The following is a 25,578-nucleotide window of genomic DNA, read 5'->3' on the forward strand; positions in this document are numbered from 1 at the left end:
CATACTTTTGTATAGTGGAGAAACTTTGACTTAAAGAAGAATCCCTCAGGCCAGGAGCGGACATGGTGAGCATGGGTGATGGGAATTTTGTACACTTCTAAACTACATGGACAGACCAGACGTATGCCATCAAAACAATAGAGAACGCTTTTAGGATTATTGGTTTGAAACTGGCTATGTCATGGAAACCAGCAAGAGCAACATCGTGATCGGAGCGAAAAGCATAGCAACAAAGCTCTTTTTTTAAAGAGACGTTTGTATAACTCTGGATATATTTTACACACTACCTGTGGCTTTATCATGTGATGAAATTATCATGAAAAACAGTTGAAAAAAATGGGATGTGCATATTTAATCAATCGTGCACAAAATGAAAAAATCTATTTAATATTCATCCATGTCTGCAAAGTGTTATATATTAAATGTTGGCATGGTTTGCAATATTGAATTGAAGGGGCCAAAGTAACATTTTTTCGTTTACAGTGTCTCAAATTGCCATGGACAGACCAGGCGGTGTATTTGGTTAAGATATCCAAGTAGCCTAATTGTTCATTGGTCTAATACCGGAACAACAACAAATGAGTTCGTGTCAGAGGCGCAAACCGTCCTCTAAGCGGAGTTTATATACTGGAGTAAGAAAAATGCAAGATGCAGACTGCAACTGGCAGCGCAAACCAGCCGTGGTCGTATAGTGGTTGGCACTCTGCGTTGTGGCCACAGCAACCCCGGTTTGAATCCAGGTCACAGCAGCCTGGCTGTGCTTTTTAAACCAAATACAGAGAGCAGGCTAATGAATGGGCTTCGTGTCTACTCTTCTGGAGAGCTGCAAGTTAGGAGATTATCGTCCCTAATAAGATGTGTTAAATGAAAGGGTTTTTTTCTTCCTTTTATGTTGGTTTTCCACACTGTAAGACCAAATAGTAATAGTTTGATAAATGAAATGAGTTCCAACTAAAACCTGTAATAAGTTCATACACCTTTATTTTTTTGAGTAGTTTGAACAAGTTTGTTTTTTCAAGTTATCAGTACTTGAATATATTGATTAGTTTCTGACATTGCCCTTAAATAATTTGAGTTTTAACACTGACGTCACTTACATGCCTACGTACGTACGTACGTGCGCCACCTGTTTCTTTATTAAGTGCTGGCAACCATCTTGGATTCCTCGCTTCGAGTGCGAATGCCCGCTCATTACTTCGAAAGAAACTTGTGGAACGTTAATATCCAAACAGAAATAAATTTGTGAAGGGGTTTTTTTTGCGGCATTGCCTTTGACGCTGGATAAAGGAGGACGTGGTATGGTATGTTACGGACTTTTGAACTGGAACAGCTAACGCTCTGCACTTGGCTAGCTGCATTTACCGCCTTTGCAGCATCTTCAGGAGCGCTTTTGTGGTAAGTTTTATTTTTTCTGAAACTATAGTTCTCCGTTGTAATATGGGTTTTTATCGTCATAAATGTACAACTCTAGCAGGCATTTAAGAATTACATGCATGCGTCGTTTTATCCATGTCGCCTTGGCCCCAAAGTGTTTTGCATGAATTATGCTAATAAGCTCATATTTAGTATAACACATTATTAGTCCCTGGGACTAATAATGTGTTAATAACTTTTCTAATCTCTTACTATTTTAAAAGAAGTCTTTAGAAGGCGTTTCTGGATTTGCAGATTATAAACTGCCTTGTGGTTAAATTGTTGAATCAATATGCACTGCTACGCTGCTTCACACTTAGCGCATACATGGATATTGACTTTGGCTATTTGCTAACTTTTGGAACTTGAAACTTACGTTTAGTTCTCTGGAGTTGTACATATTAAAACTGGGGCAGCAAAATTGTAGGCACAGGACATACTTACAAAAGCAGTGATTAATCATTACATAATTAGGCGGTAGAACATGGTTTACATTGCAAATAGTTATGTATACTAAGTTGAAATGTAGAAGCTTCTGAACTGTAAAATTGTTGTGCCTGGTCTATTTTAGGTTAGCTTAAGGGTGAATCCATCAATAATATATTTACCAAACAGTTATTTTTTTTCGTTTTATTTTATTCTGATGCCCAGTGTTCATTAGTGAAAGACTTAGTTTTTTATCTGTCAGGGGCTGGGTCTGTGACGCAGCATTTTGAGTTTATTTTGTATTTTTGCTTTCTTATGTTATATTGAAATGAGGTGAAGTTCTTGTATTGTTGTTATTATTAGTTAAGGTTTAGTTGAGTTCTGGGCTAGTTATGTTTCATCTGTGTCTCCTTGGTTATGTGTCTTTTCTGTTCTCTGTGTAGTCTGTCTTGTCTTCTGTGTTTTACTGTTATGTCCATGCCAGGGCAGAAGTAAATTTTCAGGGGTGAAGATGCTGTTTACCTTGACCAGCTAAGACTACAGATTGTAGATGAAGTCGAGAAAAGTGAAAAGAATCCTGATTACAAAGCTGATGCACACAACTTTGGCCTTGCGATGCAAAGAGATCATCAATGATGACCTACCAGTAGGTCAGATCCTGGATTGCTGGCCTACTCTGAAATCCCAGTCCCAGGTAAGAATGTATATAGATGTATCTAACAAGATGTATTTTATATCAACTCCTGTTATCTGGCCTGTCTGAACAAATTATGCCTTTGGAGTGTAAGGAATTTGATGTATTTTGCAAAGATTTATGGACTAATCGAAACTTGTAAACATAAATGTATCCTGTGTGTTCAGATCTGTGCAGAATTGCACAGGATTACAAACCTCCACCTGAAGAACCACTTTTATGCTGTGTTGGACCAACATTCTCCCCGGCTCCAGAGCTTATTCAGATAGAAAGCTGTTTGCACAGGGAACGTGTCTGATGTCCTGTCTCAGCTCTTCAGAAGCTAAAATCTCCAGGTTAGTGGGTTTTTGTCTTGTTTTTTGAGCTTTATTTAATTTGATCAATTTTTCAATTTTAACTACCATTCTTGACTAGGTTAGCCAATAATTTAAAATAATTTTCTTGTGATGTAGGAACAAGCTGATATCCATGCCCAACGTGCTGGTGTGCTTCATGCCCTCTCTGCCTATTTGTACGACGACACCTCTAGCTTCATCATAACGTGGGATCTAAGTTTTGGACAAAGTTGTGAACAATATCTTAGTAGCATCCTTGTTTAGATTTCTCAAAACATTATGACACTTTGAGAAGCATCTCCATGCTTGGATCTGTCTACAACAGTGTCCATGTCACATAATGGAAACACTACATGTTTTTAATATGTGTAGACCTTCTATAATGTTCCTAGCCCAACCATACATCACTGTACAAATGAAAAAAAAAACAAAAAACTCTTATTGACTTTCTGTTATTGCTACGAAGAGGTATGACTTTGCTTTACTAAAAAGTACTATTTTTGTCAGTTTGTTTTCTCAAATCTTTGGTGTGTTGTGGCTTTTTTGTTGTTCAAACAATTGATTTCTGAGCTAGTAATAATCCAGAAATGTGACTTGTATAGATGAAACTAAGAGAAATAGGAATGTACTAACATGTAGTAATTTTGTTTTCTGTAGATGATGCATTCTGATAGACCAGATATTAGTGAAGTGCCACTTGGACTCCTGATCAGAGCCAATTCCAGCAATGCAACATTCTTCTGCCCTGAGAAGACTGCAGTTTTGGTCGAGGGTAACATGATCATTGTTTTCACCACCCTAGCTGATGGATTTCTAGTAATATTTGGACTGACCTACGCCCTGCACCTAAGCTACCCAAAATGTTTGGCCAACATTTTTGACTTTATTCAGAAAGTTTGGATGGGTCTGAAGGGTGGGAAGTTGAAGCCCAAAGTGCTGAGTCTTAAAAATGATCTTTTGGCAGCAGAATAATGTCCAGGATTCCTACACAGTCCTCAAGTGCCTGTTAAAGCAAGTAATTCAGCTTATCATGTTTCAAAGTCTGGATAAGTTTTTTTGTTTTGTTTTGTTTTGTTTTTTTAAAGAGAATAGAATAAAGAAATCTTTGCACACTCTGTTTCATACTTCATCATCTTAAATCCACATCCAAAGTAAAAGGGGTGATTTTATTTTATTTATTTTTTATTTTTTTCCCCCATCATCACTTGTTTTAGTTGATTTTGATTGTGTTTTTAGTCAGATAACTGTAAATCCATAGAGAAAATGAAGGACAATCTCACTACATTTCTGGCTTCTAGGTGGGATCTTGAATGTCACTTAAGGAACGTTCCTCCTGAACTGCTCATAACTGACATAAGGCGCTAAGGAGGTTTATAACACTGTTTTATGTCTCTAAAGAAGTATTTTTCTATTTAATGTTTTATTGCTTTGTTGTTGAGACTGTGATTGCACTCTACAAATGTGCATTTTGCATAACCAGAGTACTGGCATATTAAAAAGGTTACCAATTATATTTCAGTGTATTATACTGCACTATACTATTACTTTCATTTGGTTTTCCCACATAATAATGCAGGATTTTCTTTTCCTTTTGTTTGTTTTTTAATAAAAAGGTCATACTCGTGTGTTAATCAAATCTGAATACTCTTAAAACATGTTGTGAAATTCTTTATTTCTAATATTGTAACCTTGTGCCAAAACTGGACATTTCTGACATTATTCGCTATAAAATGTGGTGGATTTATGTCGTTGGACTTTTTGTTAGAAATGCTATGTGTTAAAGTAACTCAAATTTGTAACTTGAATTTATATTTTCTGTCTTATGTTTTTACAAGTGTAATTATTTTGGGCACTTTTTTTATATCAAATTCAAAACACAGTAGATTTGGATATTACAAGTGTAATGGAGACCAGGGGTTCCATTACCTGGTTGGTATTGTTAATAATAAATTGTTGGATTGGGAATTTAAAATAGGGTAATAAAGAAAACACATTAGTTCTTATGGAGTCTTTTATTAGGTTATTTGACATACGATTAAATTGACAGCTTGTAACAGAAAAGAGACAGTGGGACTGGCCATCCTACCTGTGTCGGAGAAGAGCCAAAGTTAGAGCTGTTTGCAGTTAATCATTTATCAATAACCTAAACATATGTGAAATGAGAACTTGTAAAGGTACTCACCTGTCCTGGTTGCTTCTTGCAGGATGTGGAGCGAAAGAGTGAAAGCGGCTCAATCACCTGTTTAAGAGCTCTTGGAGCAGACCAGTGTGCCGGGTTAGGGAGTATGGTTAAAGAGGGTTTTAATTTAGATAGAAATGAGTGAAGCTTATGTTATTGGTTTGTTTATAGTATGTGTTGGAAATATGTATATGTTTGTGATGTGCTTTAATGTTATTGTATGTTTGTTTGTGTGGAGGGTTATGTTTCATGTTGATTAGTTACTTGGGCTATTCCGGATACTCACCTGAAAAGGTAGAGTATAAAAGGAAGCCATTTTGTTTAGTTGCGGTTAGTGTTTTGTGCTGTTATCATGCTCCTTCTTTAATAAAGTGCCAATCCATGGATGTATTTTACTCCAGTCTCGCGGCGTCATATTATTGGACAGAACCTATGACCGCCGGCCAAAACTGACAAGTGGTGTCAGGAGTGCTGCCTCTAATGAATGAGGTAAATATGATGACGAGAAGTGGAAAGAAGAATGACAGTAATGAAGTGGCAGAGGATGGTGAAGGTGCTACAGCTGATCCAGTGGCTAAAGCAGGAGCTAAACCTGGCGATAGACTGGATGAACTGACAGCTCTGGTGAAATCATTGATGCAGTCTCAAGCAACAAGAGACCAGAGAATAGACAGAGAATCAGCCCGACAAGAACAAAGATGGAAAAGTATGCAACATCAGTTTCAGCAAATGCAAGTTCACGTAAAAGAAATGACAGAACAGCAGCAGGAACAAGAGGACAACCAAATCGAGGAGGGAGGTGAACCTGATGAGGGGCCTAGTCTGACTGGTCAGCAGATGTGGTCTCTGCCAAGACAGGAACCATTTCACCAGAGAGATCCCAAGTTGTTGCCACTCACTCCAGATGATGATATTGAGCATTTTCTCACTACTTTTGAGAGACTGGCTCAAGTTTGCCGTTGGCCGAGAGAAGAATAGGCTGTTCGACTCGTACCTCTGCTCACTGGGAAAGCACGTAGTGCTTATGTGCATATGGACATTGCTGATTCAGAAGTCTATGATAAAGTAAAAGATGCCATTCTTGCTAAATACGAAATAACTGCTGACACATACAGAAGAAGGTTTCGAGCCCTGGATATGCACCCAGGTGAAACTCCAAGAGAACTTTATGTGCGATTAAAATATATGTTTTACAAATGGGCGAAACCTGAAAAATCTACAGTGAAAGACATTTCTGAACTAATGATCTTGGAGCAGTTTCTGAGGATGGTCCACCCAGACCTGGAGGTGTGGATCAGGGAACGTGCCCCCAAATCTGCAGAGGAGGCTTCACAGCTAGCGGAAATCTTCATCTCTGCCAGAACAGGATCGAGAGGAACCACCTTTGGCCGGGACAGCTTCATGACTGGACAAAGTAAGTCTGATGGGGGTGTAAGGAGTGGTGGTATAGGCCAAAGTAGAAGTTATCCTGGAAGCAGACATTTTGTTTCTGGTAAAAGTAACAACACTAAAAAGTCACATTCAGGTTCAAAATCAGATGTTAGATGTTATCACTGTAACCAGATAGGCCACACTCAGTATACCTGCCCAGCAACAACACAAAGTAGGCCATCCCTTTTGTGCTCAGCCCCCAGACCCACATTGCCAGGTCCTGATCATGAAGCAGTAAGAACAGCACCTGTACTTGTTAATGGTCAGCGTGAAGAAGCACTCTTAGATACAGGGAGCTTTCAGTCAGTGGTTTTGGCTAGTTTAGTACCAAGAGAGCTATGGAGTGACACAAGGACTAAAATAAGCTGTGTACATGATGATGAGAAAGATTATCCCATGGCTGAGGTGTATTTGACTGTAGGTGGCCAGACATTTCTCCTGCCAGTGGCTTTAGCACCCAGACTGCCATATGCAGTGATATTGGGCTTAGATATACCTACACTGCTAGATTTGGTGTCTAATGAAGTTCCGGGACATTTGCATACAGTTCATGTAGATCAGGACCACAACGTACAGAAGCAAGACATTATTCTGCAGGCACAGCCAGAAAGTGCAATCCCCAGTTTGATCACCACAAGAGCTCAGAGTGCAAATGACCCGTTGAAAGAGCTACCTTTCTATGATGAAGAATTAGAAGTAAGCCCAGCAAAACCAGCTAAATCTCGAGCGCAAAGACGAAGAGAAAAATTTAGGGGTTCATCCAGGTTAGAGGGTGTAGACCAGAGCCCCAACCTCCCTCTGGAACTTGATATCCCACCAGATATCTCTTCACTTCAACGGGCAGATCCATCATTAAAATCCTGGTTTGATAAGGTGTCGGAAGTTGATGGACAGGTGCGAGGGACAGTAGATGTGTTGGCAGATGCAACCTATGTGTTGAGAAATGGTGTCCTTTATGAGTGTAAAGGCAAGACTGAAGCCATAGCATTACCACAGGCACTAAGAAACAAAGTCATGGAACTTGGTCATTCTGTACCTTGGGCAGGCCATCTTGGTTTTCAGAAATCTCTACATAGGATTGCAAGCCGTTTTGTCTGGCCTGGCATGTACACTCAACTACAGCAGTTTTGTAAGTCGTGTCAGATATGTCAGCTCACCCTAAATAAAGGAGTGGCCCATGCCCATCTTCAGCCATTGCCTGTCATAGATACACCTTTCGAAAGAATAGGAATGGATGTAGTGGGGCCCCTTGAAAGAAGCTCATCAGGTAATCGTTACATCTTGGTCATTTGTGATTATGCCACTCGTTATCCTGAGGCTTTCCCCCTAAGATCAGTGAAAGCGAGACAGGTTGCCAATTGTCTCCTGCAGTTGTTTTCTAGAGTAGGTATAGCTAAAGAGGTCCTGACAGACTGTGGCACAAATTTCCAGTCTAAATTCCTACAGCAGGTATATAGATTACTTGGCATAAAAGGTATTAAAACCACCCCTTACCACCCCCAGTCAGATGGACTAGTAGAGCGTTTTAACCAGACACTAAAGAACATGCTGCGCAAATTTGTAACAGAGACTGGCTCAGACTGGGATCAGTGGCTGCCTTACTTGTTGTTTGCCTATCGCGAAGTGCCACAGGCCTCTACAGGATTTTCACCATTTGAACTGCTTTATGGCCGTCAAGTGAGAGGTCCACTCGACCTGCTGAAAGAACAATGGGAGAATCCTGAGCCTGATGGAGATAATGTAATAGCTTATGTGCTGAAAATGAGAGAGCGACTAGAACAAATGACAATACTGGCACAGCAAAACATGAAAGTGGCTCAAAACAAGCAGAAAACCTGGTATGATAAGAAGGCCAGGGAAAGGACATTCCAACCAGGACAGCATGTTTTGCTGTTGCTTCCTACGACAGACAGCAAACTGCTAGCCAGGTGGCAAGGCCCCTACAAAATTACAAAACGTCTTGGCAAGGTTAACTATGAGCTGTAGATGCCTGACAGGAAGAAACATCAGGTCTTCCATATTAACCTGTTAAAAAAATTCACGCAGCAGCAACCCATCACGCAGCAGCAGCAACTGCCAATGCAGTCCACGCAGCAGGTAAAACAGCATTGTCTTGTTCGGGTAGTCAAGGACAAAGAGGAGGGAGAACAGTTTTTTCCCACAGGCAAATCAGGGCCAAGTTTAGTGTCACTGACCCATCCTAAGCCCTCCCAGCAGGGAGATTTAACGGCTCTTCTGGATCCAAATTTGTTCCAGGAAAACCCTGGTTTTACAAAACTGGTACAACACAAAGTCCACTTGAGGGATAATGCTCCACCCCGTAGAAATATATATTTGCAATCACAACCACGCTGCTGTGACCCGGATTCGAACCAGGGTTGCTGCGGCCACAACGCAGAGTACTAACCACTATACGATCACGGCTGGCACGCTAGGTCATGCTGTCAGTTGCAGTCTGTATCTTGCAGTTGTCTCACTCCACTATATATACTTGAACAGTAACCTGTACGATGCGAACAGCAGATATTATTTACCGTCAGAACACCAGATGTCTCTGTGTAATTGCAGATGCTTTTACTGTGCCACGTGCATAAATGTGCGCATCGTTCCCACATCAGATTCATATGAAGAACAAACGCATAATACAGACTGTAACTGCAGTCCCGTGTCGCTTTTATTTGAACATCTGTCCCAACCACTTTTTTCACACTAAACTCTGTTGTAGAAATGAAAAAACTGGTTGATGAGCGAACAGGTAAGGTAAGGAAAAGCCGGTTACGTTAAGAAATTTGATTGGACAATCCAGTGCCAATAATGAAATGACTGTAACCATTCAAGCTGCCGTGCAGCCTTTGAATCTCCAATTACTTGCTCTGCAATCACAACCACACTGCCGTGACCCGGATTCGAACCGGGGTTGCTGCGGCCACAACGCAGAGTACTAACCACTATACCATCACGGCTGGCACGCTAGGTCATGCTGTCAGTTGCAGTCTGTATCTTGCAGTTGTCTCACTCCACTATATATACTTGAACAGTAACCTGTACGATGCGCAAAAGAACAGCAGACATTATTTACCGTCAGAACGCCAGATGTCTCTGTGTTAATGCAGATGCTTTTACTGTGCCACGCGCATAATCGTGCGCATCGTTCACACATCAGATTCATATGAAGAACAAACGCATAATACAGACTGTAACTGCAGCCGCGTGTCGCTTCTGTTTGAACATCTGTCCCAACCACTTTTTCCACATTAAAACAAACAACAGAATTTGAATCAAAACAATGGAAATTGAATGAAAACAACGGAATTTGAATGAAAACAACAGAATTAGAATGTACAGAACAGAGTTTGAATCAAAACAACGGAAAACAACGGAATTAGAATAACAGAACAGAATTTGAATGAAAACAATGGAATTTGAATGAAAACAATGGAAATAGAATGAAAAGAACAGAATTTGAATGAAAACAATGGAAATTGAATGAAAACAACGGAATTTGAATGAAAACAATGGGATTTGAATGAAAACAACAGAATTCGAATCAAAACAACGGAAAACAACGGAATTAGAATAACAGAACAGAATTTGAATGAAAAGAACAGAATTTAAATGAAAACAATGGAAATTGAATGAAAACAATGGGATTTGAATGAAAACAACAGAATTTGAATGAAAACAACAGAATTTGAGAACAAACAATGGAATTGGAATAAAAAGAGTAGAATTAGAATGAAAACAAAAGCATTTGAATGAAAACAACGGACTTTCAATGAAAACAACAGAATTTGAATGAAAACAACGGAATTTGAATGAAAACAATGGAATTTGAATGAAAAGAATGGAATTTGAATGAAAACAACGGAATTAGAATGAACAAAACAGAATTTGAATGAAAACAACGGAAGTTTAAACTCTGTTGTAAAAATGAAAAAAAAACTGGTTGATGAGTTCACAGGTAAGGTAAGGAAAAGCTGGTTTTGTTAAGAAATTTGATTGGGCAATCCAGTACCAACAATGAAAAAAATCATGCCTGTAATCAGTCACGCTGACCTGCTACAATTACTTGCTCTGCAATCACAACCACACTGCCGTGACCCGGATTCGAACCGGGGTTGCTGCGGCCACAACGCAGAGTACTAACCACTATACGATCACGGCTGGCACGCTAGGTCATGCTGTCAGTTGCAGTCTGTATCTTGCAGTTGTCTCACTCCACTATATATACTTGAACAGTAACCTGTACGATGCGCAAAAGAACAGCAGACATTATTTACCCTCAGAACGCCAGATGTCTCTGTGTTAATGCAGATGCTTTTACTGTGCCACGCGCATAATCGTGCGCATCGTTCACACATCAGATTCATATGAAGAACAAACGCATAATACAGACTGTAACTGCAGCCGCGTGTCGCTTCTGTTTGAACATCTGTCCCAACCACTTTTTCCACATTAAAACAAACAACAGAATTTGAATCAAAACAATGGAATTTGAATGAAAACAATGGAATTTGAATGAAAAGAACAGAATTTGAATGAAAACAATGGGATTTGAATGAAAACAACAGAATTTGAATGAAAACAATGGAATTTGAATGAAAACAACAGAATTTGAGAACAAACAATGGAATTGGAATAAAAAGAGTAGAATTAGAATGAAAACAAAAGCATTTGAATGAAAACAACGGAATTTCAATGAAAACAACGGAATTAGAATGAACAAAACAGAATTTGAATGAAAACAATGGAAGTTTAAACTCTGTTGTAAAAATGAAAAAAAACTGGTTGATGAGTTCACAGGTAAGGTAAGGAAAAGCTGGTTATGTTAAGAAATTTGATTGGGCAATCCAGTACCAACAATGAAAAAAATCATGCCTGTAATCATTCACGCTGACCTGCTACAATTACTTGCTCTGCAATCACACTGCCGTGACCCGGATTCGAACCGGGGTTGCTGCGGCCACAACGCAGAGTACTAACCACTATACGATCACGGCTGGCACGGTAGGTCATGCTGTCAGTTGCAGTCTGTATCTTGCAGTTGTCTCACTCCACTATATATACTTGAACAGTAACCTGTACGATGCGCAAAAGAACAGCAGACATTATTTACCGTCAGAACGCCAGATGTCTCTGTGTTAATGCAGATGCTTTTACTGTGCCACGCGCATAATCGTGCGCATCGTTCACACATCAGATTCATATGAAGAACAAACGCATAATACAGACTGTAACTGCAGCCGCGTGTCGCTTCTGTTTGAACATCTGTCCCAACCACTTTTTCCACATTAAAACAAACAACAGAATTTGAATCAAAACAATGGAAATTGAATGAAAACAACGGAATTTGAATGAAAACAACAGAATTAGAATGTACAGAACAGAGTTTGAATCAAAACAACGGAAAACAACGGAATTAGAATAACAGAACAGAATTTGAATGAAAACAATGGAATTTGAATGAAAACAATGGAAATAGAATGAAAAGAACAGAATTTGAATGAAAACAATGGAAATTGAATGAAAACAACGGAATTTGAATGAAAACAATGGGATTTGAATGAAAACAACAGAATTCGAATCAAAACAATGGAATTTGAATGAAAACAATGGAAATAGAATGAAAAGAACAGAATTTGAATGAAAACAATGGAATTTGAATGAAAACAATGGAATTTGAATGAAAACAATGGAAATAGAATGAAAAGAACAGAATTTGAATGAAAACAATGGAAATTGAATGAAAACAACGGAATTTGAATGAAAACAATGGGATTTGAATGAAAAGAACAGAATTTGAATGAAAACAATGGAATTTGAATGAAAACAACAGAATTTGAGAACAAACAATGGAATTGGAATAAAAAGAGTAGAATTAGAATGAAAACAAAAGCATTTGAATGAAAACAACGGAATTTCAATGAAAACAACGGAATTAGAATGAACAAAACAGAATTTGAATGAAAACAACGGAAGTTTAAACTCTGTTGTAAAAATGAAAAAGAAAACTGGTTGATGAGTTCACAGGTAAGGTAAGGAAAAGCTGGTTATGTTAAGAAATTTGATTGGGCAATCCAGTACCAACAATGAAAAAACATGCCTGTAATCATTCACGCTGACCTGCTACAATTACTTGCTCTGCAATCACAACCACACTGCCGTGACCCGGATTCGAACCGGGGTTGCTGCGGCCACAACGCAGAGTACTAACCACTATACGATCACGGCTGGCACGCTAGGTCATGCTGTCAGTTGCAGTCTGTATCTTGCAGTTGTCTCACTCCACTATATATACTTGAACAGTGACCTGTACGATGCGCAAAAGAACAGCAGACATTATTTACCGTCAGAACGCCAGATGTCTCTGTGTTAATGCAGATGCTTTTACTGTGCCACGCGCATAATCATGCGCATCGTTCACACATCAGATTCATATGAAGAACAAACGCATAATACAGACTGTAACTGCAGCCGCGTGTCGCTTCTGTTTGAACATCTGTCCCAACCACTTTTTCCACATTAAAACAAACAACAGAATTTGAATCAAAACAATGGAATTTGAATGAAAACAACGGAATTTGAATGAAAACAACAGAATTAGAATGTACAGAACAGAGTTTGAATCAAAACAACGGAAAACAACGGAATTAGAATAACAGAACAGAATTTGAATGAAAACAATGGAATTTGAATGAAAACAACAGAATTTGAATGAAAACAATGGAAATAGAATGAAAACAACAGAATTTGAATGAAAACAATGGAAATTGAATGAAAACAATGGAATTTGAATGAAAACAATGGGATTTGAATGAAAACAACAGAATTTGAATGAAAACAATGGAATTTGAATGAAAACAACAGAATTTGAGAACAAACAATGGAATTGGAATAAAAAGAGTAGAATTAGAATGAAAACAAAAGCATTTGAATGAAAACAACGGAATTTCAATGAAAACAACGGAATTAGAATGAACAAAACAGAATTTGAATGAAAACAACAGAATTTGAATGAAAAGAACGGAATTTGAATGAAAACAACAGAATTTGAATGAAAACAATGGAATTTGAATGAAAACAACGGAATTAGAATGAACAAAACAGAATTTGAATGAAAACAACGGAAGTTTAAACCCTGTTGTAAAAATGAAAAAAAACTGGTTGATGAGTTCACAGGTAAGGTAAGGAAAAGCTGGTTATGTTAAGAAATTTGATTGGGCAATCCAGTACCAACAATGAAAAAAATCATGCCTGTAATCATTCACGCTGACCTGCTACAATTACTTGCTTTGCAATCACACTGCCGTGACCCGGATTCGAACCGGGGTTGCTGCGGCCACAACGCAGAGTACTAACCACTATACGATCACGGCTGGCACGGTAGGTCATGCTGTCAGTTGCAGTCTGTATCTTGCAGTTGTCTCACTCCACTATATATACTTGAACAGTAACCTGTACGATGCGCAAAAGAACAGCAGACATTATTTACCCTCAGAACGCCAGATGTCTCTGTGTTAATGCAAATGCTTTTACTGTGCCACGCGCATAATCGTGCGCATCGTTCACACATCAGATTCATATGAAGAACAAACGCATAATACAGACTGTAACTGCAGCCGCGTGTCGCTTCTGTTTGAACATCTGTCCCAACCACTTTTTCCACATTAAAACAAACAACAGAATTTGAATCAAAACAATGGAATTTGAATGAAAACAATGGAATTTGAATGAAAAGAACAGAATTTGAATGAAAACAATGGAAATTGAATGAAAACAATGGAATTTGAATGAAAACAATGGGATTTGAATGAAAACAACAGAATTTGAATGAAAACAATGGAATTTGAATGAAAACAACAGAATTTGAGAACAAACAATGGAATTGGAATAAAAAGAGTAGAATTAGAATGAAAACAAAAGCATTTGAATGAAAACAACGGAATTTCAATGAAAACAACGGAATTAGAATGAACAAAACAGAATTTGAATGAAAACAACAGAATTTGAATGAAAAGAACGGAATTTGAATGAAAACAACAGAATTTGAATGAAAACAATGGAATTTGAATGAAAACAACGGAATTAGAATGAACAAAACAGAATTTGAATGAAAACAACGGAAGTTTAAACTCTGTTGTAAAAATGAAAAAAAACTGGTTGATGAGTTCACAGGTAAGGTAAGGAAAAGCTGGTTATGTTAAGAAATTTGATTGGGCAATCCAGTACCAACAATGAAAAAAATCATGCCTGTAATCATTCACGCTGACCTGCTACAATTACTTGCTCTGCAATCACACTGCCGTGACCCGGATTCGAACCGGGGTTGCTGCGGCCACAACGCAGAGTACTAACCACTATACGATCACGGCTGGCAGGCTAGGTCATGCTGTCAGTTGCAGTCTGTATCTTGCAGTTGTCTCACTCCACTATATATACTTGAACAGTAACCTGTACGATGCGCTAAAGAACAGCAGACATTATTTACCCTCAGAACGCCAGATGTCTCTGTGTTAATGCAGATGCTTTTACTGTGCCACGCGCATAATCGTGCGCATCGTTCACACATCAGATTCATATGAAGAACAAACGCATAATACAGACTGTAACTGCAGCCGCGTGTCGCTTCTGTTTGAACATCTGTCCCAACCACTTTTTCCACATTAAAACAAACAACAGAATTTGAATCAAAACAATGGAAATTGAATGAAAACAACGGAATTTGAATGAAAACAACAGAATTAGAATGTACAGAACAGAGTTTGAATCAAAACAACGGAAAACAACGGAATTAGAATAACAGAACAGAATTTGAATGAAAACAATGGAATTTGAATGAAAACAATGGAAATAGAATGAAAAGAACAGAATTTGAATGAAAACAATGGAAATTGAATGAAAACAACGGAATTTGAATGAAAACAATGGGATTTGAATGAAAACAACAGAATTCGAATCAAAACAATGGAATTTGAATGAAAACAATGGAAATAGAATGAAAAGAACAGAATTTGAATGAAAACAATGGAATTTGAATGAAAACAATGGAATTTGAATGAAAACAATGGAAATAGAATGAAAAGAACAGAATTTGAATGAAAACAATGGAAATTGAATGAAAACAACGGAATTTGAATGAAAACAATGGGATTTGAATGAAAAGAACAGAATTTGAATGAAAACAATGGAATTTGAATGAAAACAACAGAATTTGAGAACAAACAATGGAATTGGAATAAAAAGAGTAGAATTAGAATGAAAACAAAAGCATTTGAATGAAAACAACGGAATTTCAATGAAAACAACGGAATTAGAATGAACAAAACAGAATTTGAATGAAAACAACGGAAGTTTAAACTCTGTTGTAAAAATGAAAAAGAAAACTGGTTGATGAGTTCACAGGTAAGGTAAGGAAAAGCTGGTTATGTTAAGAAATTTGATTGGGCAATCCAGTACCAACAATGAAAAAACATGCCTGTAATCATTCACGCTGACCTGCTACAATTACTTGCTCTGCAATCACAACCACACTGCCGTGACCCGGATTCGAACCGGGGTTGCTGCGGCCACAACGCAGAGTACTAACCACTATACGATCACGGCTGGCACGCTAGGTCATGCTGTCAGTTGCAGTCTGTATCTTGCAGTTGTCTCACTCCACTATATATACTTGAACAGTGACCTGTACGATGCCCAAAAGAACAGCAGACATTATTTACCGTCAGAACGCCAGATGTCTCTGTGTTAATGCAGATGCTTTTACTGTGCCACGCGCATAATCATGCGCATCGTTCACACATCAGATTCATATGAAGAACAAACGCATAATACAGACTGTAACTGCAGCCGCGTGTCGCTTCTGTTTGAACATCTGTCCCAACCACTTTTTCCACATTAAAACAAACAACAGAATTTGAATCAAAACAATGGAATTTGAATGAAAACAACGGAATTTGAATGAAAACAACAGAATTAGAATGTACAGAACAGAGTTTGAATCAAAACAACGGAAAACAACGGAATTAGAATAACAGAACAGAATTTGAATGAAAACAATGGAATTTGAATGAAAACAACAGAATTTGAATGAAAACAATGGAAATAGAATGAAAACAACAGAATTTGAATGAAAACAATGGAAATTGAATGAAAACAATGGAATTTGAATGAAAACAATGGGATTTGAATGAAAACAACAGAATTTGAATGAAAACAATGGAATTTGAATGAAAACAACAGAATTTGAGAACAAACAATGGAATTGGAATAAAAAGAGTAGAATTAGAATGAAAACAAAAGCATTTGAATGAAAACAACGGAATTTCAATGAAAACAACGGAATTAGAATGAACAAAACAGAATTTGAATGAAAACAACAGAATTTGAATGAAAAGAACGGAATTTGAATGAAAACAACAGAATTTGAATGAAAACAATGGAATTTGAATGAAAACAACGGAATTAGAATGAACAAAACAGAATTTGAATGAAAACAACGGAAGTTTAAACCCTGTTGTAAAAATGAAAAAAAACTGGTTGATGAGTTCACAGGTAAGGTAAGGAAAAGCTGGTTATGTTAAGAAATTTGATTGGGCAATCCAGTACCAACAATGAAAAAAATCATGCCTGTAATCATTCACGCTGACCTGCTACAATTACTTGCTTTGCAATCACACTGCCGTGACCCGGATTCGAACCGGGGTTGCTGCGGCCACAACGCAGAGTACTAACCACTATACGATCACGGCTGGCACGGTAGGTCATGCTGTCAGTTGCAGTCTGTATCTTGCAGTTGTCTCACTCCACTATATATACTTGAACAGTAACCTGTACGATGCGCAAAAGAACAGCAGACATTATTTACCCTCAGAACGCCAGATGTCTCTGTGTTAATGCAAATGCTTTTACTGTGCCACGCGCATAATCGTGCGCATCGTTCACACATCAGATTCATATGAAGAACAAACGCATAATACAGACTGTAACTGCAGCCGCGTGTCGCTTCTGTTTGAACATCTGTCCCAACCACTTTTTCCACATTAAAACAAACAACAGAATTTGAATCAAAACAATGGAATTTGAATGAAAACAATGGAATTTGAATGAAAAGAACAGAATTTGAATGAAAACAACGGAGTTTGAATGAAAACAACAGAATTTGAATGAAAACAATGGAATTTGAATGAAAACAACAGAATTTGAGAACAAACAATGGAATTGGAATAAAAAGAGTAGAATTAGAATGAAAACAAAAGCATTTGAATGAAAACAACGGAATTTCAATGAAAACAACGGAATTAGAATGAACAAAACAGAATTTGAATGAAAACAATGGAAGTTTAAACTCTGTTGTAAAAATGAAAAAAAAAAACTGGTTGATGAGTTCACAGGTAAGGTAAGGAAAAGCTGGTTATGTTAAGAAATTTGATTGGGCAATCCAGTACCAACAATGAAAAAACATGCCTGTAATCATTCACGCTGACCTGCTACAATTACTTGCTCTGCAATCACAACCACACTGCCGTGACCCGGATTCGAACCGGGGTTGCTGCGGCCACAACGCAGAGTACTAACCACTATACGATCACGGCTGGCACGCTAGGTCATGCTGTCAGTTGCAGTCTGTATCTTGCAGTTGTCTCACTCCACTATATATACTTGAACAGTGACCTGTACGATGCGAACAGCAGATATTATTTACCGTCAGAACACCAGATGTCTCTGTGTAATTGCAGATGCTTTTACTGTGCCACGTGCATAAATGTGCGCATCGTTCACACATCAGATTCATATGAAGAACAAACGCATAATACAGACTGTAACTGCAGCCGCGTGTCGCTTCTGTTTGAACATCTTTCCCAACCACTTTTTCCACATTAAAACAAACAACAGAATTTGAATCAAAACAATGGAATTTGAATGAAAACAACGGAATTTGAATGAAAACAACAGAATTAGAATGTACAGAACAGAGTTTGAATCAAAACAACAGAAAACAACGGAATTTGAATAACAGAACAGAATTTGAATGAAAACAATGGAATTTGAATGAAAACAATGGAAATAGAATGAAAAGAACAGAATTTGAATGAAAACAATGGAAATTGAATGAAAACAACGGAATTTGAATGAAAACAATGGGATTTGAATGAAAACAACAGAATTCGAATCAAAACAATGGAATTTGAATGAAAACAACAGAATTTGAATGAAAACAATGGAAATAGAATGAAAACAACAGAATTTGAATGAAAACAATGGAAATTGAATGAAAACAACGGAATTTGAATGAAAACAATGGAAATAGAATGAAAAGAACAGAATTTGAATGAAAACAATGGAAATTGAATGAAAACAATGGAATTTGAATGAAAACAATGGGATTTGAATGAAAACAACAGAATTTGAATGAAAACAATGGAATTTGAATGAAAACAACAGAATTTGAGAACAAACAATGGAATTGGAATAAAAAGAGTAGAATTAGAATGAAAACAAAAGCATTTGAATGAAAACAACGGAATTTCAATGAAAACAACGGAATTAGAATGAACAAAACAGAATTTGAATGAAAACAACAGAATTTGAATGAAAAGAACGGAATTTGAATGAAAACAACAGAATTTGAATGAAAACAATGGAATTTGAATGAAAACAACGGAATTAGAATGAACAAAACAGAATTTGAATGAAAACAACGGAAGTTTAAACTCTGTTGTAAAAATGAAAAAAAACTGGTTGATGAGTTCACAGGTAAGGTAAGGAAAAGCTGGTTATGTTAAGAAATTTGATTGGGCAATCCAGTACCAACAATGAAAAAAATCATGCCTGTAATCATTCACGCTGACCTGCTACAATTACTTGCTCTGCAATCACACTGCCGTGACCCGGATTCGAACCGGGGTTGCTGCGGCCACAACGCAGAGTACTAACCACTATACGATCACGGCTGGCACGCTAGGTCATGCTGTCAGTTGCAGTCTGTATCTTGCAGTTGTCTCACTCCACTATATATACTTGAACAGTGACCTGTACGATGCGCAAAAGAACAGCAGACATTATTTACCGTCAGAACGCCAGATGTCTCTGTGTTAATGCAGATGCTTTTACTGTGCCACGCGCATAATCGTGCGCATCGTTCACACATCAGATTCATATGAAGAACAAACGCATAATACAGACTGTAACTGCAGCCGCGTGTCGCTTCTGTTTGAACATCTGTCCCAACCACTTTTTCCACATTAAAACAAACAACAGAATTTGAATCAAAACAATGGAATTTGAATGAAAACAACGGAATTTGAATGAAAACAACAGAATTAGAATGTACAGAACAGAGTTTGAATCAAAACAACGGAAAACAACGGAATTAGAATAACAGAACAGAATTTGAATGAAAACAATGGAATTTGAATGAAAACAACAGAATTTGAATGAAAACAATGGAAATAGAATGAAAAGAACAGAATTTGAATGAAAACAATGGAAATTGAATGAAAACAATGGAATTTGAATGAAAACAATGGGATTTGAATGAAAACAACAGAATTTGAATGAAAACAATGGAATTTGAATGAAAACAACAGAATTTGAGAACAAACAATGGAATTGGAATAAAAAGAGTAGAATTAGAATGAAAACAAAAGCATTTGAATGAAAACAACGGAATTTCAATGAAAACAACGGAATTAGAATGAACAAAACAGAATTTGAATGAAAACAACAGAATTTGAATGAAAAGAACGGAATTTGAATGAAAACAACAGAATTTGAATGAAAACAATGGAATTTGAATGAAAACAACAGAATTAGAATGTACAGAACAGAGTTTGAATCAAAACAACGGAAAACAACGGAATTAGAATAACAGAACAGAATTTGAATGAAAACAATGGAATTTGAATGAAAACAATGGAAATAGAATGAAAAGAACAGAATTTGAATGAAAACAATGGAAATTGAATGAAAACAACGGAATTTGAATGAAAACAATGGGATTTGAATGAAAACAACAGAATTCGAATCAAAACAATGGAATTTGAATGAAAACAATGGAAATAGAATGAAAAGAACAGAATTTGAATGACAACAATGGAATTTGAATGAAAACAATGGAATTTGAATGAAAACAACGGAATTAGAATGAACAAAACAGAATTTGAATGAAAACAACGGAAGTTTAAACTCTGTTGTAAAAATGAAAAAAAACTGGTTGATGAGTTCACAGGTAAGGTAAGGAAAAGCTGGTTATGTTAAGAAATTTGATTGGGCAATCCAGTACCAACAATGAAAAAAATCATGCCTGTAATCATTCACGCTGACCTGCTACAATTACTTGCTCTGCAATCACAACCACACTGCCGTGACCCGGATTCGAACCGGGGTTGCTGCGGCCACAACGCAGAGTACTAACCACTATACGATCACGGCTGGCACGGTAGGTCATGCTGTCAGTTGCAGTCTGTATCTTGGAGTTGTCTCACTCCACTATATATACTTGAACAGTAACCTGTACGATGCGCAAAAGAACAGCAGACATTATTTACCCTCAGAACGCCAGATGTCTCTGTGTTAATGCAGATGCTTTTACTGTGCCACGCGCATAATCGTGCGCATCGTTCACACATCAGATTCATATGAAGAACAAACGCATAATACAGACTGTAACTGCAGCCGCGTGTCGCTTCTGTTTGAACATCTGTCCCAACCACTTTTTCCACATTAAAACAAACAACAGAATTTGAATCAAAACAATGGAATTTGAATGAAAACAATGGAATTTGAATGAAAAGAACAGAATTTGAATGAAAACAACGGAGTTTGAATGAAAACAACAGAATTTGAATGAAAACAATGGAATTTGAATGAAAACAACAGAATTTGAGAACAAACAATGGAATTGGAATAAAAAGAGTAGAATTAGAATGAAAACAAAAGCATTTGAATGAAAACAACGGAATTTCAATGAAAACAACGGAATTAGAATGAACAAAACAGAATTTGAATGAAAACAATGGAAGTTTAAACTCTGTTGTAAAAATGAAAAAAAAAACTGGTTGATGAGTTCACAGGTAAGGTAAGGAAAAGCTGGTTATGTTAAGAAATTTGATTGGGCAATCCAGTACCAACAATGAAAAAACATGCCTGTAATCATTCACGCTGACCTGCTACAATTACTTGCTCTGCAATCACAACCACACTGCCGTGACCCGGATTCGAACCGGGGTTGCTGCGGCCACAACGCAGAGTACTAACCACTATACGATCACGGCTGGCACGCTAGGTCATGCTGTCAGTTGCAGTCTGTATCTTGCAGTTGTCTCACTCCACTATATATACTTGAACAGTGACCTGTACGATGCGAACAGCAGATATTATTTACCGTCAGAACACCAGATGTCTCTGTGTAATTGCAGATGCTTTTACTGTGCCACGTGCATAAATGTGCGCATCGTTCACACATCAGATTCATATGAAGAACAAACGCATAATACAGACTGTAACTGCAGCCGCGTGTCGCTTCTGTTTGAACATCTTTCCCAACCACTTTTTCCACATTAAAACAAACAACAGAATTTGAATCAAAACAACGGAATTTGAATGAAAACAACAGAATTAGAATGTACAGAACAGAGTTTGAATCAAAACAACGGAAAACAACGGAATTAGAATAACAGAACAGAATTTGAATGAAAACAATGGAATTTGAATGAAAACAATGGAAATAGAATGAAAAGAACAGAATTTGAATGAAAACAATGGAAATTGAATGAAAACAACGGAATTTGAATGAAAACAACAGAATTAGAATATACAGAACAGAGTTTGAATCAAAACAACGGAAAACAACGGAATTAGAATAACAGAACAGAATTTGAATGAAAACAATGGAATTTGAATGAAAACAATGGAAATAGAATGAAAAGAACAGAATTTGAATGAAAACAATGGAAATTGAATGAAAACAATGGAATTTGAATGAAAACAATGGGATTTGAATGAAAACAACAGAATTCGAATCAAAACAATGGAATTTGAATGAAAACAACAGAATTTGAATGAAAACAATGGAAATAGAATGAAAACAACAGAATTTGAATGAAAACAATGGAAATTGAATGAAAACAACGGAATTTGAATGAAAACAATGGAAATAGAATGAAAAGAACAGAATTTGAATGAAAACAATGGAAATTGAATGAAAACAATGGAATTTGAATGAAAACAATGGGATTTGAATGAAAACAACAGAATTTGAATGAAAACAATGGAATTTGAATGAAAACAACAGAATTTGAGAACAAACAATGGAATTGGAATAAAAAGAGTAGAATTAGAATGAAAACAAAAGCATTTGAATGAAAACAACGGAATTTCAATGAAAACAACGGAATTAGAATGAACAAAACAGAATTTGAATGAAAACAACAGAATTTGAATGAAAAGAACGGAATTTGAATGAAAACAACAGAATTTGAATGAAAACAATGGAATTTGAATGAAAACAACGGAATTAGAATGAACAAAACAGAATTTGAATGAAAACAACGGAAGTTTAAACTCTGTTGTAAAAATGAAAAAAAAACTGGTTGATGAGTTCACAGGTAAGGTAAGGAAAAGCTGGTTATGTTAAGAAATTTGATTGGGCAATCCAGTACCAACAATGAAAAAAATCATGCCTGTAATCATTCACGCTGACCTGCTACAATTACTTGCTCTGCAATCACAACCACACTGCGGTGACCCGGATTCGAACCGGGGTTGCTGCGGCCACGACGCAGAGTATTAACCACTATACGATCACGGCTGGCGCGCTGGATTATGCTGTCAGTTGCAGTCTGTACCTTGCAGTTCTCTCACTCCACTATATATACTTGAACAGTGACCTGTACGATGCGCAAAAGAACAGCAGACATTATTTACCGTCAGAACGCCAGATGTCTCTGTGTTAATGCAGATGCTTTTACTGTGCCACGCGCATAATCGTGCGCATCGTTCACACATCAGATTCATATGAAGAACAAACGCATAATACAGACTGTAACTGCAGCCGCGTGTCGCTTCTGTTTGAACATCTGTCCCAACCACTTTTTCCACATTAAAACAAACAACAGAATTTGAATCAAAACAATGGAATTTGAATGAAAACAACGGAATTTGAATGAAAACAACAGAATTAGAATGTACAGAACAGAGTTTGAATCAAAACAACGGAAAACAACGGAATTAGAATAACAGAACAGAATTTGAATGAAAACAATGGAATTTGAATGAAAACAATGGAAATAGAATGAAAAGAACAGAATTTGAATGAAAACAATGGAAATTGAATGAAAACAACGGAATTTGAATGAAAACAATGGGATTTGAATGAAAACAACAGAATTCGAATCAAAACAATGGAATTTGAATGAAAACAATGGAAATAGAATGAAAAGAACAGAATTTGAATGACAACAATGGAATTTGAATGAAAACAATGGGATTTGAATGAAAACAATGGAAATAGAATGAAAAGAACAGAATTTGAATGAAAACAATGGAAATTGAATGAAAACAACGGAATTTGAATGAAAACAATGGGATTTGAATGAAAAGAACAGAATTTGAATGAAAACAATGGAATTTGAATGAAAACAACAGAATTTGAGAACAAACAATGGAATTGGAATAAAAAGAGTAGAATTAGAATGAAAACAAAAGCATTTGAATGAAAACAACGGAATTTCAATGAAAACAACGGAATTAGAATGAACAAAACAGAATTTGAATGAAAACAACGGAAGTTTAAACTCTGTTGTAAAAATGAAAAAGAAAACTGGTTGATGAGTTCACAGGTAAGGTAAGGAAAAGCTGGTTATGTTAAGAAATTTGATTGGGCAATCCAGTAACAACAATGAAAAAACATGCCTGTAATCATTCACGCTGACCTGCTACAATTACTTGCTCTGCAATCACAACCACAGTGCCGTGACCCGGATTCGAACCGGGGTTGCTGCGGCCACAACGCAGAGTACTAACCACTATACGATCACGGCTGGCACGCTAGGTCATGCTGTCAGTTGCAGTCTGTATCTTGCAGTTGTCTCACTCCACTATATATACTTGAACAGTGACCTGTACGATGCGCAAAAGAACAGCAGACATTATTTACCGTCAGAACGCCAGATGTCTCTGTGTTAATGCAGATGCTTTTACTGTGCCACGCGCATAATCGTGCGCATTGTTCACACATCAGATTCATATGAAGAACAAACGCATAATACAGACTGTAACTGCAGCCGCGTGTCGCTTCTGTTTGAACATCTGTCCCAACCACTTTTTCCACATTAAAACAAACAACAGAATTTGAATGAAAACAATGGAATTTGAATGAAAACAATGGAATTTGAATGAAAACAACGGAATTAGAATGTACAGAACAGAGTTTGAATCAAAACAACGGAAAACAACGGAATTAGAATAACAGAACAGAATTTGAATGAAAACAATGGAATTTGAATGAAAACAATGGAAATAGAATGAAAAGAACAGAATTTGAATGAAAACAATGGAAATTGAATGAAAACAACGGAATTTGAATGAAAACAACAGAATTAGAATGTACAGAACAGAGTTTGAATCAAAACAACGGAAAACAACGGAATTAGAATAACAGAACAGAATTTGAATGAAAACAATGGAATTTGAATGAAAACAATGGAAATAGAATGAAAAGAACAGAATTTGAATGAAAACAATGGAAATTGAATGAAAACAACGGAATTTGAATGAAAACAATGGGATTTGAATGAAAACAACAGAATTTGAATGAAAACAATGGAATTTGAATGAAAACAACGGAATTTGAATGAAAACAACAGAATTAGAATGTACAGAACAGAGTTTGAATCAAAACAACGGAAAACAACGGAATTAGAATAACAGAACAGAATTTGAATGAAAACAATGGAATTTGAATGAAAACAATGGAAATAGAATGAAAAGAACAGAATTTGAATGAAAACAATGGAAATTGAATGAAAACAACGGAATTTGAATGAAAACAATGGGATTTGAATGAAAACAACAGAATTTGAATGAAAACAATGGAATTTGAA

General features: G+C 36.8%; 1 long non-coding RNA gene and 13 other non-coding genes across 14 annotated transcripts; 1 reads left to right on the forward strand and 13 right to left on the reverse strand.

Moving 5' to 3' along the window:
* The first annotated feature begins 590 nt into the window (after positions 1-590).
* Positions 591-5,426, forward strand: LOC113015438 (uncharacterized). The gene is made up of 3 exons (XR_003271108.2): positions 591-2,533; positions 2,701-2,868; positions 2,986-5,426. It is a non-coding gene; the product is annotated as an uncharacterized LOC113015438 (long non-coding RNA).
* A 3,943-nt stretch (positions 5,427-9,369) lies between these two features.
* Positions 9,370-9,441, reverse strand: trnah-gug (transfer RNA histidin (anticodon GUG)). Its single transcript has one exon. It is a non-coding gene; the product is annotated as a tRNA-His (tRNA).
* Positions 9,442-10,570: 1,129 nt separating this feature from the next.
* On the reverse strand, positions 10,571-10,642 carry trnah-gug (transfer RNA histidin (anticodon GUG)). Its single transcript has one exon. It is a non-coding gene; the product is annotated as a tRNA-His (tRNA).
* A 764-nt stretch (positions 10,643-11,406) lies between these two features.
* On the reverse strand, positions 11,407-11,478 carry trnah-gug (transfer RNA histidin (anticodon GUG)). Its single transcript has one exon. It is a non-coding gene; the product is annotated as a tRNA-His (tRNA).
* A 1,159-nt stretch (positions 11,479-12,637) lies between these two features.
* Positions 12,638-12,709, reverse strand: trnah-gug (transfer RNA histidin (anticodon GUG)). Its single transcript has one exon. It is a non-coding gene; the product is annotated as a tRNA-His (tRNA).
* Positions 12,710-13,782: 1,073 nt separating this feature from the next.
* Positions 13,783-13,854, reverse strand: trnah-gug (transfer RNA histidin (anticodon GUG)). The gene has a single exon. It is a non-coding gene; the product is annotated as a tRNA-His (tRNA).
* Positions 13,855-14,778: 924 nt separating this feature from the next.
* trnah-gug (transfer RNA histidin (anticodon GUG)) lies at positions 14,779-14,850 on the reverse strand. Its single transcript has one exon. It is a non-coding gene; the product is annotated as a tRNA-His (tRNA).
* A 1,159-nt stretch (positions 14,851-16,009) lies between these two features.
* On the reverse strand, positions 16,010-16,081 carry trnah-gug (transfer RNA histidin (anticodon GUG)). Its single transcript has one exon. It is a non-coding gene; the product is annotated as a tRNA-His (tRNA).
* Positions 16,082-17,154: 1,073 nt separating this feature from the next.
* trnah-gug (transfer RNA histidin (anticodon GUG)) lies at positions 17,155-17,226 on the reverse strand. The gene has a single exon. It is a non-coding gene; the product is annotated as a tRNA-His (tRNA).
* Positions 17,227-17,997: 771 nt separating this feature from the next.
* Positions 17,998-18,069, reverse strand: trnah-gug (transfer RNA histidin (anticodon GUG)). The gene has a single exon. It is a non-coding gene; the product is annotated as a tRNA-His (tRNA).
* A 1,287-nt stretch (positions 18,070-19,356) lies between these two features.
* Positions 19,357-19,428, reverse strand: trnah-gug (transfer RNA histidin (anticodon GUG)). The gene has a single exon. It is a non-coding gene; the product is annotated as a tRNA-His (tRNA).
* A 1,408-nt stretch (positions 19,429-20,836) lies between these two features.
* On the reverse strand, positions 20,837-20,908 carry trnah-gug (transfer RNA histidin (anticodon GUG)). The gene has a single exon. It is a non-coding gene; the product is annotated as a tRNA-His (tRNA).
* A 770-nt stretch (positions 20,909-21,678) lies between these two features.
* trnah-gug (transfer RNA histidin (anticodon GUG)) lies at positions 21,679-21,750 on the reverse strand. The gene has a single exon. It is a non-coding gene; the product is annotated as a tRNA-His (tRNA).
* A 2,694-nt stretch (positions 21,751-24,444) lies between these two features.
* Positions 24,445-24,516, reverse strand: trnah-gug (transfer RNA histidin (anticodon GUG)). Its single transcript has one exon. It is a non-coding gene; the product is annotated as a tRNA-His (tRNA).
* Between the last annotated feature and the right edge of the window lie 1,062 nt (positions 24,517-25,578).

Source organism: Astatotilapia calliptera, chromosome 22 (genome assembly GCF_964374335.1).
Source record: "Astatotilapia calliptera chromosome 22, fAstCal68.1, whole genome shotgun sequence".
In the NCBI taxonomy this organism is placed as follows: domain Eukaryota; kingdom Metazoa; phylum Chordata; class Actinopteri; order Cichliformes; family Cichlidae; genus Astatotilapia; species Astatotilapia calliptera.